A 19,742-nucleotide genomic window follows, 5' to 3' on the forward strand; every position below is an offset into this window, starting at 1 on the left:
AGGAGCCGTGGGCAGCTGGGGAGGCCGGGCCCAGGAGCCACTCCAGTGGAGAAAAGCAGATTCTGCTGGAGAGAACAGGAGTAGGGAGGGAGTCGGGGGTAAACAGGAAGCACCGGTGACCTGAGGCAAGAGACCAGGGCCTGGCCTGGAATCCCTGAGAGGCCCCAGAGCTGAAGAACTATATGTGGTCAGGGTGTCTCACCACAGAAAGCAGACCCTGGGAGAAAGGTGACCATGAAGGAAGCAGACATGTTTGCACAGGGGGTGGTGAACGAGCCACCCCAGCCGTAGAACCAAAGGCAAGGGTATGAGTTTCCTGTGGCTGCTGTAACAAGTGAGCTCCAACCTCGTGGCTCAGGGCCATACCTGTTGACCATCACAAAGCTCTGGCCGTGGTCAGAGGTCAAAATGGGTCTTCCTGGGCTGACATCAAGGTGGCAACAGACCTGCACCCCTTCCGGAATTCTAGGGAGGAATCCCTCTCCTTGTCTCTTCCAGCTTCTAGAAGCCACCTGCAGACCCCGGCTCCTGGTCCCTCCTGCAGCTCCCAAGCCAGCAGCCAAGCATCCCCAACGCCCTGTCTCTCGGACTCAGACCTGCCGGCCTCCTCCTTCCCTGACAGGGATCCTCATGGTGACTTGGGCCCACCCACCGCGATCCACCTCCTCTCCCCCATCTCGGGGTCTCTCATTCCATCACATCTGCAAAGTCCCTGTGCTGTGTAAGGAAAAGCAATCCCAGGCTCTGGGGGTTGGAGCCGGGACACCAGCAGGGAGCCTGTCCCCTGCCTAGCCCAGCCAGCAAGTCCCATCTCCTCCGCGAGCCTCCGTTTTCTCCTCTGTAAAATGGGGATAACCACACAGCGCTGACCTCCTGGGCTTTGTGGAGGATGACCCAGGGTGGGAATGATCTTAGTGTGGCCCCTGGGAACCAGCCGGTGGGGGTCCGTCAGGGTCCCTCCCCTCACTTCCCAGCTTCCAGGCTTTACCAAAAACAGCCCCCCCGCCCCCCGCATCCTAGGGCTCCCCAGACTCCTTGTGTCAGGAGGGAGCTGCAGATGGACTCCCATCCCCGGCTCTGACGGGAAGGCATCATTCTTCATATAAAAGTGAAAAATGCATCTCCACACCCCTCCGATCAGGGAGCGATGGGATTTTTTTTTTTTTTTTTTTTTTGAGGCAGGCTTCATTACGGCGTCTCTTTGCCTTTTGACTGATAATTGCATTCTGAAGCCCGGATTGATAAATTGCCCATGCACTGCCATTGACTGGGTGTTTACCTGATCCATTGGATGAATATTAATTCACCAAGAAAAATGTTTCCATTCCTGAAGCAATTCCAGGCCGCTGGGTCCCTCCCCCCCCCCCTCCCCTCCCGGAGACTGCAGAAACAGCGTCGAGTCAAGGAATCACAAGCCCTGGTCAGAGCGATTTGTCAGGCGCGAAAACAAAGAGGGAGGAAGACTTTGGTGTCCCTTCATTAACCAGCATCTGGGGGAGGAACTCGGTGTTCCTTTCCAGAGCAGAGGGGACCCAGGAGAGGTGGCATCTCAAGGCCAGAGACAGCAAGAGAGTTCCCACAACATCGGTTGACCCTAGTCTAAGGGAGTTGGCAAGAGGTCCCCACCGGGGCATCTCCGATGCACCATGCTAAGGAGGTCCTATAAAAGAGGTGACATTCATAGCTGCCATTTAGATTCTGGCGGCAGGGACAGGTACGAATTCAGGAGATGGTCCCCATTTTACAGAGGAGCACACTGAGGTTGGTTCACAGATCAGACGACAGCAGAGCTGCTCCCGGAACCAAAGTCGAACACCCCCAGACGGTGCGCCCACTATCCCAAGGGCCGGCCCACCCCCACTCAGGGGCTGGCTACCTAATTTTGTAAATGGGGTTTTATTGGAACACAGCCAAGTTGGCCCACTGGTGGATTGTTTATGGCTGATTTCACACTATGGTGACAGAAGAGTGACAAGAGAGATCTCGTGACTTCTGAATCCTCAATTATTTACGATGTGGGCTGTTAGGAAAAGTTGCCAGACCCCCCCCCTCCACCCCCGGGTGTTATTTGCCAACAAGTTTGCAATCCATCCATTGGAGTGTCCCAAGTGCTCAGGAAGCCGTAGTCAAAATAATAATGATGGGTATCAATACGCTCAATGTATCGTCCCTACGCTACCATGTATCCTTGCCGTGGCTTTGGCTGTCTTGGTGGGACTGTTTTTGTTACACTGATTTTTACCATCTTTATCTTCTTGAGAGAGACAGACGAGTCTTTCTGGCCCTGCCCCCCATTAAGGAAGCAGCCTTCAAGATAATGAGCGTTGGGTTTCTTGAAGCAGATCCAAAGATCCTTCAAGATAGTTCATAATAATGTGACTCTTTGAGTGTTTCGAGGTTCTTAATGAGAATTTAAATTGGCACCGCATCCTTCCACAAGTTCCTTGGCAAAAAATGTAAATGGCTCTCCTTCCATCAAGAGCAAGTCCGGGGATGCCCAGGGACACACGGATGGAAAAGGTCAGAGTTGTTCAGCAGGACAGGACCAGGGTGACGAGAAGACTCGCAGCAGCCTTGGAAACCGTCACAGACCTCCTGGGCTCTAGGCAGGGTGAATGCAGGACAGTGCCAGACACACTGGGGGGTCCCAAGGACACAGGACACTCGATGCTAAGACCCAAGAACGTCCAACCAGGATGATTTGGTCGACTCTGCCCCAGGACATTTGGTATCTGCCCCATTGGAAGCAGACAGGGAACCCAGCCGGGGTCAACCAAGGAGCCCTCCCCGTAGGAGCCCTTCTTGTCCAATACCCACATGTTCTTATGCACCAGCCTGGCGATGCCAAATGCAGAGCTCCTTGTGACTCGGGCCATCTTTGGGCCCTCTTGAGCCACGGACATGTCCCCCAGACTCTGGGAAGAGTCAAGCAGAGAACAGAAACTCCAAACTGCACACTGGCTACTTGGTATGAGCGTGGACAATTCACCCCCAGCTTCTGAGCCTCGGTTTCTTCATCTGTAAATAGGGACCACAAAAAAATGGCTGCTTCCTAGGGTTAGTGTTGGGATGAAGTGAGTTGAAAACCCAGCAGAGCCTAGAGCCCGTGGGACAGACACCCCGTCTCTTGGGGCTGTGCGTTAAAATCTCTGAACCTGAATGTTACCCATAATGATTTATGAGTATTTTCAACCCTGGCTCAGGGTGGACCCTGGACCAGCAGGTGCTGGCTAGAAGTGCTGAGTCTCATGACAGCAGGGGACGGCAAGATGGGACGGATCCCAGGATTTGGGAGACGCATGCTCTGGCCCCGCGGATGCTCCTGGGCTACACGTTCCAATTCCCCAGCTTCCATCCCCAGATGCAGAGGGACTCATCAGGACAGCTTTTAAAGAAACCCTGGTCCTCACAGAAAAATAAAAACCCACCTGCTTTCATTTAGAGGAGGAAGTAAAAAAATAAAAAATAAAGTTGATATCTTAGAATTAGAGATATCAAGGGCTGGAAGGGATTGGAGGAGGAGGGTGGAGAGAGAATGGGTGAAGGGCTGGGTGCAGGGGACAGGAGGAGTGACCGCTGGTGTTCCATAGCACAGTGGGGTGACTGTGGTGGGCAACCATTAACCCTATCTTTCAAAACACCTCGTAAAGAAGGTTTTCCCAGCACCGAAACGCGAGGTATTTGAGGCGACAGACATGTCTATCTCCCTGGTGTGACCATGGTACCTTGCATGCACATATTGACAAGTCACACTGTCTCCCATCAGTCTGTACGATTATTCTGTGTTCATGAAAGTTTTAAATCAATTAATTTTTTTTAAATTAAAGCAACATGTAAATCGGGATGTCCAGATGGATTAGATCGGCTCTGGGGCTGGGGCCCAGGTAGCCAGAGTTTAAAGATGCCCCAAGCCATTCTAAACCTGAGACTCGCTGTTCTAGTCTAGACCGGATTCTAGAATCTTCTGGGGGCTCAGTTTCCTTCTAAGTTGGAGTCGTCCGACTAAGGACCTTAAAAATAATTAAAACAAAAATAAAAGTCTCATTACGTAAAATTCTGTACCACTAGCAAGCACCGCAATGACCTTGACGTTCACCTCCACACTCCAACACTCATAACTTCCCCAAAGAAGAAAACCGGTACGCTTTAAACTCTCTCCCCTCCACCTCCCCCAGCCCCGGTGACACCAATCTGCTCTCTATCTCTGAGAATTTTCTTGTTGTGGACATTTTTCGTTGAAACAGAGCCCCAGGGTCCACGGCCGCCCACCCGCCCACCTCTGGCTGGCTGTCACTTAGCCCAGCCGCCGCCTGCATCTGCACCGGGTTTCTCTGATGTCCCTCTCAGACACCCGTGGGCAGTGCATCGAAACCGGGATGCACCCCCCGCCCAGGCTTAATGACATCCCTGGGCCTCGAGAACCATGTGGCTCTCCTGATACCTGTCACAGGCCTCCCCCCGCCCCCCCACCCCCGGTCCCCTGTCAGCCTCCATTAGGGAGGACCAGTGTAAGATGGCACGTGCCTGTCCTGCTCAGCCCTGCTCAGCCTCTGCGGGGGACAGCCCTGACACTTCCTTTTCATGGTGGGGAATCTGCAGCCCCCGGGGCAGCTGCAAGGTCCTGATGAGGCCCCACAGGGCCGGAAGCTGAGAAGAGGGGGTGGCTTCACTCTGTCTTCACCTGCCCTAGATGCAAACTGGGAGGAAACAGAGCAGGCCATTCCCAGGCCACTCAGGAAACCAGGTCTAGTTCAGAAGTCCACCCCTGCACCCCCAAAACCACACAGCAAGTGCCAACAGGTTCCATGGGAAACAGACCCAGGGCTCTATTAAGTTTGAGAGTCAGCGACTCGCAGCTCCCCCTTTTGGAGATGGTCCAAGCAAGTTTACAAATTAGAGGCTCTGAGAAGTCCCACAAGGGGAAAAAATGAGTCATTTACTAGATCCATTTCACCTGCAAATGCACCTTAGAGGTCCCTACACATATTGGATTTTTGTTGCTGCTGTTGTTCAATGAATGTCTGTTAAGGAGCTATCAAATGATGGGTGAAATCTGAAGGATTGCCCATGTGGTAGTGGAAAAGATCCTTATGACGCTGTACCCAAAGCATGTGCATCCTCCTAGGTGGAGAGAGATAATAAACTTAATAAGTGATCAAGAACAGCAGCCCCTGAAACCTACTCTCTCAGTGCCGGAGACCTCTTGATTCAGACCTTGCAGTCCCCTGCCTCAGGAGCTGACACCTCCCTCTGTGATTTTCCACAATACTATGGTTCATTCCAGAAGTCATTAACAGTGTGACAGCCCCCAGATAATCAGCTTGAACTTTTACAATCCCTTGGACGGCCAAGGTGCCAGGTTCTGTGACTGGTTTTCCCGGCACCTTTGCAAGTTCTGAGAAAGAAAAGGAGTCTTTATACTTCTCTCTCCGCCTGACTCCTGTTATGTGAAGTCCAAAGACGCAATTGCCTTCGGCCACTCTGGGTGGAATTACAATGAATCTTGATGACATATGGCCTCATCCTTGGAGCCCCCCAGACCTACCAAAGCAGAGCTACAGAGGTGGAGCTTGTTTTAGGGTGGAGCTCCGGGGATAGAACCCAGGAGCACTTAACCACCCAGCCCCATCCCCAGCCCTTTTTTTAATATTTTGAGTCAGGGTCTCACTGAGTTACTTAGGGCCTCACTGAGTTGCTGAGGCTGGCTTTGACTCATGATCCTCCTGCCTCAGCCTCCAGAGCTGCTGGGATTACAGGAGTGAGCCACGGCGCCCAGTTGAAATCCCCATTTTTGCAAGCATTCCAGGTGATTTTTATGCAAGATCGAGTCTGACATCCTGCAGCCTACGGTTATCTATTTTTGCTTTTTAGCATCTGGGATTAAACCCCAGGTCCAAACTCTCCTAGTTCTGTGACCTTGGGAAAATCACTTATCCTCTTTCCACCTCCATTTCCTCATCTCTAAAATGGGAATGATAATGGTGACTACTTCAAAGAGTTATCATGAGCATTGACGAGATTTTTCTTCAGAAGACATGTATCCCAGAAGGGATTCCTACCATGATGACCAAGAGCACAGAGCTTGTCTATCAAGCTGCATCTCAAAGGAGGCTCCTTCCCGGTCTCCAACCCCAATTCCAACGCTCTCCTCCTGTCTCGTCCCTCCACTCCTTGCAGGGCCTCTTGCAAACCCAGCTCACTTGCTAAACACAATAGGCATTTCTCTTTCCTCCCAGGCCCATGCCTGGACTACATTTCCCAGCCTCCTTTGCAGTCGGAGCTCTGATCAATGGGTGGTGGATGGAAGGAAGGTACAGCCCTGCAAACCCTGGTCCATAGAACCCTCCTGCCCAGACTTACACTCTTCCCCATCCACCTTCCTGGTGTCAAATCCAGGGCCACGTGGCTGCTCCATATTGGAGGTGGTGAAGCCTTGGTCCTGCATTCCACAAGGACCCCAAGGGGCTGAGTCCTGGTCCCCACCTCCAATTGTACATCCCCGTCTCTGGAGATCTCCTCCTGAGCTCCCAGCTTCTCCCCACCATCCTTACCTCTGCAGCTCTGTGGGCTTTGGGGTCTGAGTCCCCCTTTGTTGGTGGGCAGGCTGGGGCTGTGCACTGCAGGACTCTCTGTAGGACCTGTGCAGCATCTTGGGCATCTAAACTCGACTAGAAAAACTCCCACCTCCCAATTGTGGCAACCCATATTGCCTCCTGGGGTTGCCAAGTGCCTGTGGGGGCCAGGGAGAGAGAAGGAGAACCCCCTCCCAGTTGAGGCTCACTGTTCTACACAAATGTCGCCTTCTCAAGAGTCTTTCCCTGGCCACCAATCTCAGATTATCCCCTGGGCTCATCCATATGCCCTAGAATCTCGCCAGGTTGGCCGTAGTTCACACAGCTCAGCGCACGCTGGATGTGATGATGAAAGGGTTTCCTTGGCTACTGGCTGCGGCCCCTGCTGGGCCAGGAGCCCCACAGTGATAAGCAGGGTCTGGTCACTTTGCTCTCTGCTTTGCCTCTCACACCCAGCCCAGCGCCCGCTCCACTCCTGGTCGGGGGGTTGCAGAAATATTTGCTGCATGAGGGGACCTGGGTACCAGCGTTGGGAGACAGGGAGGGGAGGATTAGAACTCGGGGGAGGGGCTGCCCGGCCGGGCTCCCAATGAGCTGAGTGATTCAGAGAGAAGAGAGCGATTCAAGCAAGTGGGGAGAAGGGTAAAGACCAACTCTGCAGGCTGTGGGCCTGTGGGAGACATGATCACCACTGCTCCATCCATAGCAGCTCCCAGCGGAGTCCAGGCTGAGCCTCTGTAGAGGCCACCGGCCTTCAAGGACCAGCCACCAGCAAGCTGCTGAGCCACGGACCTTCACAAACACATGTGGGGTTTTCAGCCTCACTGCGCTTGAACAAATAACAAAGAGTCTGCGAATATTCTCGCTGTTCTGATGTTTTGTAATGATCAGAACAGGCTAAACATTCGCTATATTAAGCCCACGCCTGTGTCCCCAGACCTCCTTCTTTCCCTGGGTCTGGTTTTCTAGATGCTGGTGATAAACCCAAACATGTAAACAAATCAGGGAAACTCTGTTACCATCATTGGCCGCGAAATGTATTGTAAAATTACTGTTCAAATAAAAAATAAGTAACAGAGAATCTGTGGAATGCACCGGCTGCCACTCTGAATTCTTGCTTGATGTGGCTTCTATCAACTGCCAGTTGAATAGGAAAAGAAGCTCTCTCTCTCTCTCCCCGTTTTAAAAGTGATAATCTGCCTGCCAATTAATCTGTCCCTTCTTAGCCCCTCTCCTGACATTCCCAGACCACCTAGAAGCAGCCAAGGAAAGCCCCAGAGAGTAGAGATGGTTCAACTGTCCAAGCATCCCAGACCACCTGCAGGTCCGTGTTGGGGTACTATTTTCCTGTTTCTTTGAGCAAAAGGGAAAATAAAAGTAAAAGAAATGGGGAAAGCAAACAAGCTTATAAAAACCAAAGCTAAAAATAAATGAATACATTAGAAAGACGGCTGTGAAACGGAATTAAATCAAAATGTGCTGCTGCGCGATGTTTTTCCAGAGTCTCCAACTTGACAAATGGGTGAGTCTTCATGGCATCCATCAAAAAAGAGGGAGATTTTTCTTTTCTCCTGCCTTCCCACCCGTGCCCGGGGCTCAGATCAGACCCTGGTGGAAACAGAAGCACTCCCAGTTCCAGATACAGTGGGCAGCGTGGCTCCCAGGAAGTCCTTCCTCCAGTGGAGAACTCTGGGACGTCCGCCCTGGTGGCCCTGCTCTGTCCCCTGCACAGCCAGCTCCACCCTAGGACCGCCCTTCTCATAGGTGACAACAGGGGGTGACTTTGTGTGCAGGCTGAAAACCACCAGTTCCTTCCTTCATTCTGCAAGGGAAGCCACTTGGGGGCTTGGTCCAGCAGCTTGTTAGGAATGCAGATTTCCCGGCCCCACCCCAGACCTACTGAGTCCAAAACTCTGAGAGTGAAGCCCCACTGTGTGTTTCCACCAGCCCTCTGCGGCTCCGGTGGCACAGCCACATCTGAGCAGCCCTTCCTCCCATTAAGACAGATCTCAGCAAGTTGTTTTATCCTCGGTGCCAAGGTTCAGCTGTGATTTGAGTGTGTCCTCCAAGGGTTTGTGCTGGGAACTTGGTCCTCAGTATGGCAATGTAAAGAGGTGGCGGGACCTTCAAGAGGTGGCTCCTCTCCTGTCTTGCTCCAGCCTCCCGAAATCACCATGTGACCTCTGTCTCCTGTGACTGCTCCCCCACAATGCTGTGTCATGGAACCAAGACCGGCACCATGGCCTTTGGACTTTCAGCTTTCATAACTGTGAGCTAAACAAACCTCTTTCCTTTATAAGATACCCAGCCTCAGATAACTCATTATAGTAACAGAAGACAGACAAATACACCCTGTCTCAGTTTCCCCTCTATAAAATGGAGCTACCAAAAGTATTCACATCACTGAGTGATTAAGGAACCAGGGCGAAATGATGTGACAGGGGTTTTTGGAAGCCTGGGAAGGTCAGGAAAAGGCAGCAGTAATTACTGATGCTAGCCCTATTTATGAAGGTTTGGTGGTAACAGACAGGATGTGTCCTAGACTTGTGTACAGCTCTACTTAGATTCACCTGCTCAGAAGGGGAGAGAGTTAGAAAGCCCCGCAGGGACTCGAAGTGACTCCCAGGGAGCACCTAGAAGCTCCCAACCCTGCCTGCGGCTGAGACTCAGGCAAGGCCTGGTTATTCTCACCTCCTTCTTTAACAGGCCTCCTGAGCATGCCAAGGGACAGCCCCTGCTGGGAGTTGAGCCAGGGAGCTTGGGTTAAGGGGACAGGGGGCTGAAGCCCTCCACAAGAGAAGATTCTTGTCTGGGTTCCTTGTCACCAATACCCCCCACTGAGACGTCTAGCTCTAGTAGGCAGTAAGACCACCCTCCCCGTCGGCCACTGAGCACCAGATATGCAGCTAGACCAACTGAGACGGGCTGCTGAGAGTATAAGACACACATGGGTTTTAAAACTTAGCATGAAATAAAAGACAAGAACATAAAAGACTCTAATATGTCGCATTATTAATATTTGAGGGCTGGGGTACAGATCAATGGCAGACCGTGCTCAGCATGCATGAGGCCCTGGGTTCGATCCCCAGAACCGAAACCAGCATTTACCAGCTAAGAGGGGCCTGGAGCATGGGAGGTGGGGTAGGGAGAGGAGATAAATGTCCTGCCACTTTCACTATGGGCCTCCCATCCCCAAACCAAGCCCACAGCCAAAGAGCAGAGGCATCTCCAAAATATCCCACCATGCAAAAAGAAGTTCCCTACTAAAAATGTCTCCCCAACGTTTTCAGCAGAACTGTATTGCTCTATAGAAGCTCCATTCAGAGGCAGGGGGTGGGGGGGTGGCATCTGCAGGCATGAAAAGAGAATCTGCTTCAGTGCCTTGAGCTCAACACAGTAGGATCCCTCCAAGTGTGAGAGTCCCAAATCATTTGCACTTGAGTCACTCAGATACATGGTGAGAAAGCAGATTACCAGTCTGTATCTCAGACTTTCTAAACAAACAAACAAAAAATCTGTGAGGAAAAATATCGACCACTCATATCACAACAAGATTTCCTAATAAGTAAAGAGCTCCTACAAATCAATAAAAAGATGTCCCAGTGGTCAAAGGAAATGGACACAGGGCTCACAGAAAGGAAAATGCAAATGGCTCATAATTTTATGAGAACACACTCAACCTCAGAACAGGAAGGCTCATAAAAGTTGGGGAAAGAGCATCTCAGGCATTACCATGAAGGTCCATTTGACAATACTATGTAAATGTAAAAGGTCCAAGCCCTCTGACCCAGCACTTACAATTCCACTTTAGGTGTGCAATGTCTGTATAAAAATGAATTCACTGAAGCTGCATTTGTCACAGCAAAAGAGTGCAGACAACCTCAGTGGCTGGGAGACCAACTAAACAAAATAGGGACCATTTCACAGTTAAATACTAGGAGTCCAGGAAAAGGATCAAGACAGCTCTGTAGGTGTTACTAAAAACAGTCGCCATGGATCATGGATAAGAAGGGGGAAAGAACGTGTAGACTAGCATATATAGCAGCTACCACTTGCATGAAATCAGAGAATACTCTTGACATTCATTTGTTATTAACATTACTGAACACGACCTGGTGCTAGGTGTTTAGCTAGATGCTCAGGATGCTGTGGTCAACAAAACAGACCAAAATCTCAGGGAGCTTTCACACTAAGGGGTGGAAGTATTAAGTACATAGAGTGATAAGTACTTTGAGAAAACACAGTAAGATAGAACGGGTTTAAGAAATGCCAGAGAGAAGGGGGAGGTAAGAAGAGGGCAGGATTGCGGCTGAACCAAGAAGTCACAGAAGTCCACCCCCTGAAACCAAAAAGGACTTTATGATTTCTTCCACCAATAAAGAACGGTGGAAGTGATATTATGAGACAGGCTAGATCACAGAAAAAAAAAAAAAAAACAAACATGAACTCCATCCATGTTCCGTTGGCTCTTCACCCTGGGAACCCAGCGCCATGCTGTGAGGAAGCCCAAGCAGTCACTTGGAGTCCAGCTGGTGCCTCTGCTAAGGCTTCCGTAGCACCTGCCTCCAGAGACCTAGGTCAGTGAGCTTCTCAGTGACTCCAGCCCCCAGACCCCATGGAGCAGGGCCACACCAACCACCATGTCCTGTCCTCAACACTGACCCCCATATGTGTGATACAGTGGTTGCTGCTGGACGTTTCTCAGGTTCGCATGTTTGTAGAGTGTTTATAACGGAACGGGGACATTTCACGAATGTCCATGATCTGTCTTAGTCTGTGGTCACCTTAGACTAGTTTACACCCTGTGTCCTCTAGGAACCTGGGTCTCCCCTACACACGGGGTCATCTAGCAGAGACTGGCAAGAGGAACAGATACCTCTGTGGAATGTTTCCGAGGGCCGGGTGCTGAGCTGGGCTGCTTCAGTTAATGCACTCCAGCCCCCCACAGGATGACCATCACCCCACTTCCCAGATACGGCAACAAGGCCGAGAGAGACAAAGTAGGTTCACCCATGGCTCACCTCATCAGCTCCTACGCAGCGGAGAGAGCGGAAACCCCACCCCGGAGCTGTCCGCGTGGATTCTGTAGCCCACGCCCAGAACCAGGCCACCACCGCCCAAGCAGCCCACCGACGGGAAGATCAGTGCCCAGACGGGCGCCTTCCTGTTGCAATGGCCAGCTCCAAGGAGCGGATGCCCCTTGGCCAAACCTTGCCAGGAGCCCCAGAAGTGGGCTTTCGAGAACCGAGTTCGACTCCTACTCATGAGCCGCTGGAAGCCCTTCCCGGCCTTTCTGGGTAAAACTGTCTTCCTCTGGAAAAAGGCCCCTGCGAACCTGCTGTCTCTTCCCCTCTGGACTGTGAAACCATTCTAGCAAAACTTCATCAGGCTCCGAGTGGGACGAGGGACCATGAGCTGAGCTCCCTCCCCCCCCCTCGTTCCCAAACTGAAGCAGCGCGTTAGACGGCTCCAGTCAACGACCCGAGGAGCAGAGGAGAGGGAACGGGGGGCGCACCCTCACTCGGGCCATCGACCCCCACTTTGGCCTGGAAGGGGTCTCCTACCCTCGGCAGGGGCACGGCTCCTTGAAAAATGGGCCCCGCCCAGGATCTGAATCTTGGCTGTCACTGTTACAGATCTCCAGCTCCTGCCCACAAGACCTGGGAGAGACCTCAGGGGACTGTGACAATGGAGAAAGAAAGGTCCCTTCTCCCTGCAGGAGGAGCTGGGGCCTCCCCTGCCCGCCCACTCTGCTGGAGACAGTCCTCAGCTTGTTCAAGACTAGGGTTAGCAGAATGGGGCCCAAGGGTGACCTCTGGGGTCACGGTGTTGGAACCAAATCCAGTGTCACCACAGGGCCTTGGGAAGACTTCCTACCCAATGCATCTTAATGGTCCCACCTGTGGGGCAGGGACGGTAGTAGGGGGTAGTAGGGGTCGGTGACTACCACCAAGGCCTCTGAGGGTTGGGTCTTGGCTGTGTGGCCTGGGGCAAACTACTTAACCTCTCTGTGTCTCAACCTCCTCATCTGTGTATTGGGAACATGAAAATGCCCACCTCCCTAGGGTGCCCTAGTGGGGCTCAGGGACATAAATGATTCCCAACAGTCTGCACACGGCACGGGCTGTAGAGGGTCGCGCTGACGGGCTGGTTCCTACTGTCAGGGAGGATTAGATGACACTGGCAGGCGCTGGCACACGCCTGCTGCTCGGGAAGCCTTCTCGCAGTCCCAGGAGGTGGTGCTTCATGGTGGCAGCCTCTGATCCTCTAAAAATCCTCTGCGGCAGGAGGAGCAACAACGAACCCCACTAGGGCCACCCATTGGGCAGGAGCAGGGGACAGGCTGAGCCCCTGGAACTCCTGAGCCACCAGAAATGCAGGGTTCAGAGAAGAGAAAACCACAGAGAAGAAAAGGCTGCCTACTGATGACCACACCTAGGGTCACGTTCCGTGAAGACCTGGCTGACCACAGCGCCCCCAAGACAAGGGTCCAGACATGGGGTCCCAGGGCTCCCGCCTCTCCTCCAGGCAGTGAGCCCCCACCCCGGGCAGCCATGTGGGTGCATCGTGTGAGGTCAGGGCCGGCTCCACCCTGGTCCCCACAGGGGTCAGAAGAGACAGCATCGCCCAGGGGACGCGCCATCGAGAAGGAGCCGAGGTCAGGAAGGACAGAGCGAGAAGGGATGGGCCGAGAAGCTGGTGCAACCCACACAGGTGGCGAGGCCAAGCGGCACAGGGAGGCCAGGCTGAGCTGGTCCCAAGGTCAAACCCCTGGAAGATGGAGCCCAGGAGTGAGCACCCCCACCCACACCCCTGTCACTGCAGGTGGTGGTGACAGGCAGGTGCCCACGCCAGGCGGCATTCCTTCATCTTCCGACCCCGTGGCGTGTATCCTAAGCAATGCACAAGACTGTAGAGCTGCTAAGACCTCCCAGATCACCTCTGTCCTCCCGACAGTCATCTCCACAGGCAGTGAGGACGAGGTCCCCGAGGTCACGGGTAACAGACGTGGTCACCACCTTGGAATCACGGTGGTTTCCAGGAGGGTTGTGCACGCCCGTGTGTACATCAAAAATCATTGGATTCCGGGCCTGGAGACACACAGGTGTGATCCCAGCAGCACAGGAGGCTGAGGCAGGAGGATGGCAAGTTCAAAGCCAGCCTCAGCAACTTAAGCCCTGAGCAACCTAGCAGGACCCTGTCTCAAAATAAAATGTAAAAGCGACTGGGGATGGGGCTCAGTGGTGAGGCACCTCGGGGTTAAATTCCCAGTACCAAGACCCAAGAAGGAAGAAAAAACTCATCAAACTGCATAGTTTAAATCCATGCAGGTTATTATATGCCAACTATCTCTTAATGAATCTGAAAAAATCATATCATCTTTAGAAGACACAGAATGCAAACAGATGATATAAATAAAGATGTTCAGGGCCACAGTGTTAAGAGCAGCAACATTAATTAATCACTTGAAAAACAACAGGAAAGAAAGGGAAAGAAAGAAAAAAAAGACAATTATAACAAAATCACCCCATAGTCCCAGGAAGAAATAGAGTGTAACTATTAAATTGATGTTATAAAAGACTAATTAATGACATGGCTAAAAAAAAAATAAATTAAGTGGAGAGAAAAAGATATAAGACCATCTGTATAAAATTATATTTACCATTTCTTTGATAAAAATTCATAGGGAAAAAATGGAAATTATAATTAAAATGTGATCCTATCTCTCTTGGGTAATTCTGAAAGCATTTTTAAATACTGAAAGGACCTATAAGATGTGAAGAAGGCCAGAATATAGGGAGTTTGATTTGCTTGTTTCTTATGTTTTTCTTTATGTTCCAAAAATTTAAAAAAACAAAAAAAAAAATGATTCTGGTATCCCAAAGAGAAATAAATATTGCTTTAAAACAAGAAACAGGCAAGGCCCAGGGGCACATGCCCCCATCACAGTGACTCTGGAGGCTGAGGCAGGAGGACTACAAGTTCAAGGCCAGCCTCGGCGACTTAGCGAGACCCTTTCTCAAAACAGAAAATAAAAAGGGCCGAGGATGTGGCTTGGTACTAAAGCCCCCGTGAGTTCCAGACCTAATACACCACACACACACACACACACACACACACACACAAGTAAAGGGTGTCTAAGGATCCCCTGCCCCAGTTCTGCAGGGAGAGAAAATCCAGAGGAGTCTTCAAGTTGAGGTGACCTTGCTCCCCTGAACACAGGCCCCGTGACCCCTGCTAAACTCCTCCAGACGGAGGCTCGCGGGCCCGGGTCTGGGCAGAGGCGGGGTGCTCTGCAGCACGCACGCGCTGATTGCATTAGGCCTGCTTCTGTTTCCCTCTAAGTAGATTATGCTTTTCTTGAACTTGCTCCAGTGGGTCCCGGAAATTCAGCCCAGGACCGTCCTGCGGTTCGTTTTCCGAGCTCCCTGGAATATGTTTAAGCATGTAATAAATACATTTAAGTCTAATCAGATAAATCACTAAATCAGATCGTTATCTTTGAAACCAATTTGGAAAACCAGGCTCTGGCTGCAGATCCAGGGGGCGGAGGAAGTGGAAGAAATCAGAACACTTGCGGCAGAGGCCCAGGTCCCAGGGTCACAGTCCCACCCCACGTCCAAGTCAAAGTGCCCTCCCTCCCTGACCCAGAGGCCCAGCTACAGAAGGACCTCGGGACAGGTCACTGTGAAAATGCACCCAGGTCCTCGTAGCCAACCAGAACCTTCCAAAAGACACCAGGGCTGGACTCTCACAAATGGTCCATCTGGTCAACCTCTCCAGCAAATCCATCTGGTCGACCTTGCTGACACATCCATCTGGTCGACCTCCCCAATGCAAAGCAAAAGAATGTTCTAGTTTTCAGGCAAGACCTCGGAAGAGGTACCATGGGGTTTTATCATGTCAAAGTCCTGCAGATTAAGGGACAAGAACTTGAAAACCAGACACATCTAGGTTCAGATCCTCTGTCACTCACTCCCTGTGAGACCCTGGACAAGTGACTTAGCCTCTTTGTGTCTCCTCATCTGAAAAAAGTGGGGACAGTAGCAGCACCTAATTCATAGTGCTGGTGGGGTTAAAGGAGCTAATGTATCTAAAGCACTTAGCACCGTTATGAATCCAGGTTAGACGCTATGATTGTCTGCATCATTTTTATTACAACTTCCTACTTCCAACTTTCTACCTAGCCTACTTTTATGTGGACTTACAAAACCCTTCAACATGTAAGCTGCCCGAGAACACTGTCATCTCCCCAAGTGAGAGATGATTCCATTTTAATTTCATCTTATTTTAACAAATATTAACGGAGAGCCAGGCTCTGGGAGAGGTGATGATACATGGTGAACCAAACAACAGACAGGCTCCTTGATCTCAAGGACTCTGCAGTATGAGGAGGCATGCACAAAGAAACAGAAAAAAAAAATAAGCAGCTAAAACCTGGGACATGTGCTACAAAGCAAAATAACAGGTTCTCCTGAGAGGAGACAAAAAAATAGAAGAGAGCTTTTTTGTTTGGTTGGGTACTACTGGAAGACTTTCCAAAGATAAACCTATCTAAGCCAGAATATCAAAGTTCAATAGAAGACAGCTAGGGGAGAAGAAGAGACAGAAGGCTCCAGACAGAGCATAGGGCATATGCAAAGGTCCTGAGGAAAGCATTCCAGGAACAGAAAGGAGGCCAGAGTGACTGGAGGCTGTTGAATGAATGAGGCCACTGAGGTGGGGAGGGGTGGACCCTGCCTTGCTGAGGGAGGGTTTTGAGCAGGCATGTCGTCTGAATGGGGACTTTAATCTGACTCTAAGAAGAGAAGGCAGAGGCCAGGGGGAAATATGGAAGGCAGGAGACCAGATTAGAGGCTGCTTTCACCATCCAAGGAAAAGACCAGGGTTGTGGTCATGAACTGGAGACCCGTTTCCAAGACAGAATTAACAGGACTGGGTACACAGGGCGGATGAGGAGTGAGGATGGTGTGGAAATCAGGTTGGGGTACACGGATGGCAGGTGGGGTGCCTGGTTTGATGCATGTGTGGATGATCGATGGGTGCAGGGATGGAAAGACGGCTGTGGCTGAGTCCACTGGTGAGCGACAGTGTCCGTAGCTGGACGGGTGCATGAGGCAGTGAACTTGGGAAAGGAATACTCCTCCCCTTCCTAAAGCCACGGCCTCTCTTTGGAGCATCCTTCCTCCCTCTCCCCTTCGTGCTCTTCAGATCTCAGTTCAGAGACTCTGCCTTGAGGGACCTCTGAGCAGCCTCACTGGTGTGGCTCCCTCACCTCCTTCTTCCCAAGGTCTAGCTGAGTCCCAAGTCATCTTGCTTCAGTGTTGGATGGCTTATTTTTTGTCTCCCTCACTTGGTGTTTAGTCCACAAGGGAGGGAGCCTGCTCAGCATCTCTAGGTCTCCAGCACCAAGCAAAGGGCCTGGGGCAGAGGAGGGGCTCTGGGCCTGTATGTCAGGTGGCTGGGGGTGCGAATGCATGGGGAAGGGATGGGTGGGCAGGTGGTGAGTGGACAGGCAGCTGGATGGATGAATGGACAGATAAGTGGTGGACAGATAAGTGATGGATAGATGATAGATGGATAGACGTGCGGATATATGGATGGATGGGTGGATGGATAGATGGATGGATGAATGGATGATGGATGGATGGGATGGGTGAATAGATGGATGGATAGATGGGTAGATGAGTGGGTGAATGGATGGTGGATGTGGATGGATGAGTGGGTGGATGGGTGGATGGACAGATAGATGGATAGATGGGTAGATGGGTGGATGGATGGATAGATGGATAGATGGGTGGATGGGTGGATGGATTGATGGATAGGTGGGTGGGTGGGTGGATGGATGAATAGATGGGTTGATGGGTGGATGGGTTGAAGGATGAGTGGGTGAGTGGATGGATGGATGGGTAGGTAGATGGATAGATGGGTTGATGAGTTGATGGGTGGATGGGAGGATAGATAATGAATGGGTGGGTGGATTGATGGATAGATGGGTTGATGGGTGGTTGGGTGGATGGGTTGATGGATAGATGATTGATGGGTGTAGGGTGAATGTGTGGGTGGATTGATGGGTGAGTGGGTGGGTGGATGATGTAGGGGGGTGGGTGAGTGGACGGATGGACAGGTGGATGAATAGGTGGAGGAAAGGGGAGAAGGATGGGAAGGGAGGAGGATGGGAGGCAGGGGAGAAGGGTGCAGGAGTGACTGAGTGAAGGAGTGCACCCCCTTCCTTCTGATCCACGCCCAGGATGTACCTCAATATGATCTGCTCAGTCTCCAGTTGTGGAAGCCCGTGGCACCCCCGAGAAGAGGCAGACCCTCCCAGGGGCAGAGGACCCCCTAGACCTCTGCTGTAAAGCCCCCTGCCCTGCAGCCCGGCCAGCACTGCAGCCGACCCCGCCCCTGGGCTGCCGTGGCTCTGGCCGTTCCTCTGCCCCAGATCAGCAGAGCCAGGTCAGCTGCAGGCGCTGGGCAGTAGGGAAAAGGGAGGTTTTAAAAGCCAGGGGAAAATAAGACTCTAAGAGGCAAACAAACAATAAAAAACACACTTTTAACATATGCAGCTTCTAAGGGAGTGGGTCAAGCCCCCTACTCTCAAAATATTCACAAAATGACAAGCAAGAGACACATGAAGGCTGACGGGTGACCTCCGAGAAGCACGGGGTGACATCAGCAGGGACAGGTATTAGCATTAGCAGGGTCTTTTAAAAACACACACAAAGCGGGGGGGGGGGTGGCGGGCTGAGGATGAGGCTCCAGTTCTCCTGTTCTTTGTTGAGACACTCGGGAGGGAGCTCTCCGCATAGATCTGTTCTGTGGAGCCCTGACTCTCCTCCAGCCTTAGAAAGCTACTAGGAAGGAGGAGGAGGAGGAGGAGGAAGAGGAGGAGGAGGGGGAAGAGGAGGGAGGGGAGGAGGAAGAGGAGGAGGAGGGAGGGAGGAGGGGGGAGAAGGAGGAAGAAGAGGAGGAGGGGAAGGAGGGGGAGGAGGAGAAGGAGGAGGAGGAGGGAGAGGAGGAGGAAGAGGAGGAGGAGGAGGGAGAGGAGGAGGAAGAGGAGGAGGAGGGGGGAAGAGGAGGGAGGAGGAGCAAGAAAAGGAGGAGGAGGGGGAGAAGGATGAAGAAGAGGAGGAGGGGAAGGAGGGGGGAGGAGGAGAAGGAGGAAGAGGAGGAAGAGGAGAGGGAGGAGGAAGAGGAGAGGGAGGAGGAGGAGGAGGGGGAGGAAAGGGAGGGAAGGAGGGGAGGAGGAGGGGGGAAGAAGAGGAGGGGGAGGAAGAGGAGGGGGAGGGGGAGGAGGGGGAGGGGGAGGAGGAGGAGGAGGAGGAAGAGGAGGGGAGGAAGAGGAGGGAGAAGTGGGAGAGGAGGGGGAGGAGGAGGAAGAGGAGGGGAGGAAGAGGAGGAAGAGGAGGGAGAAGAGGGAGAGGAGGGGGAGGAGGAGGAAGAAGAGGAGGGGAGGAAGAGGAGGGGAGGAAGAGGAGGAAGAGGAGGGAGAAGAGGAGGAGGGGGGAGGAGGGGAGGAGGAGGAGGAAGAGGAGGGAGAAGAGGGAGAGGAGGAGGAGGGGGAGGAGGAGGAGGAAAGTGAGTGTTTTTTCAAAAGCACCTGTTCCAGAACACTTGAGGACAGGAGGCCACATGCTCCAGCCACAGGCCACCCCCCTCTGCAGTGGCTGAACTCCCCTGGCACCTAGAAGTTGGGCCTCTGCCTGGCAGATGCATCCTGCCTGCAGAATCCCCTCATCTCCACAGGGATGGGCAGAGGCCAGGGCACTGGGGGCTGGCCGCTGAGCTCTGATGTTTACTAGTCACACACCCTTGGCAGTGGCTAAGCTCAATTTTCTCATCTGTTAAATGAGGATAATAATAGCAATCACCGTGTGAGGTCATTGTGAGGAATAAATCAGATAATCCATGTCAAGTGTCTGGCATGGAATAAAGAGTCAATCAAAACTGGCTGCTATTATTATTTTTGTTGTTGTGTGTTCCTTCATTTAACACTTCTAAGGCACTTCATAAACGTCAGTACCTTGTAAACTCATTATATCCCCATACAGACCGTAAGAGGTAATGGAAGTAGGATTCTTATTTTATACAAGAGGAGATGGAGATCCAGAGAGGTCAAGTAACTTATGCAACGTTACCCAGCCCCAGCCCATCCTCCACAGCACCCTG

The 19,742-nt window shown here is 52.0% G+C and overlaps 1 protein-coding gene and 1 non-coding gene across 2 annotated transcripts in view; one reads left to right on the top strand and one right to left on the bottom strand.

The window, feature by feature from the left end:
- Positions 1–19,742, bottom strand: part of Ksr2 (kinase suppressor of ras 2) — a 350,333-nt gene that overhangs the window by 223,916 nt on the left and 106,675 nt on the right. The gene's annotated exons all lie outside the window — the stretch shown is intronic.
- On the top strand, positions 7,423–7,556 carry LOC120892094 (small nucleolar RNA SNORA72). Its single transcript, XR_005736756.2, has one exon. It is a non-coding gene; the product is annotated as a small nucleolar RNA SNORA72 (small nucleolar RNA).

This window comes from Ictidomys tridecemlineatus, chromosome 2, assembly GCF_052094955.1.
Source record: "Ictidomys tridecemlineatus isolate mIctTri1 chromosome 2, mIctTri1.hap1, whole genome shotgun sequence".
In the NCBI taxonomy this organism is placed as follows: Eukaryota; Metazoa; Chordata; class Mammalia; order Rodentia; family Sciuridae; genus Ictidomys; species Ictidomys tridecemlineatus.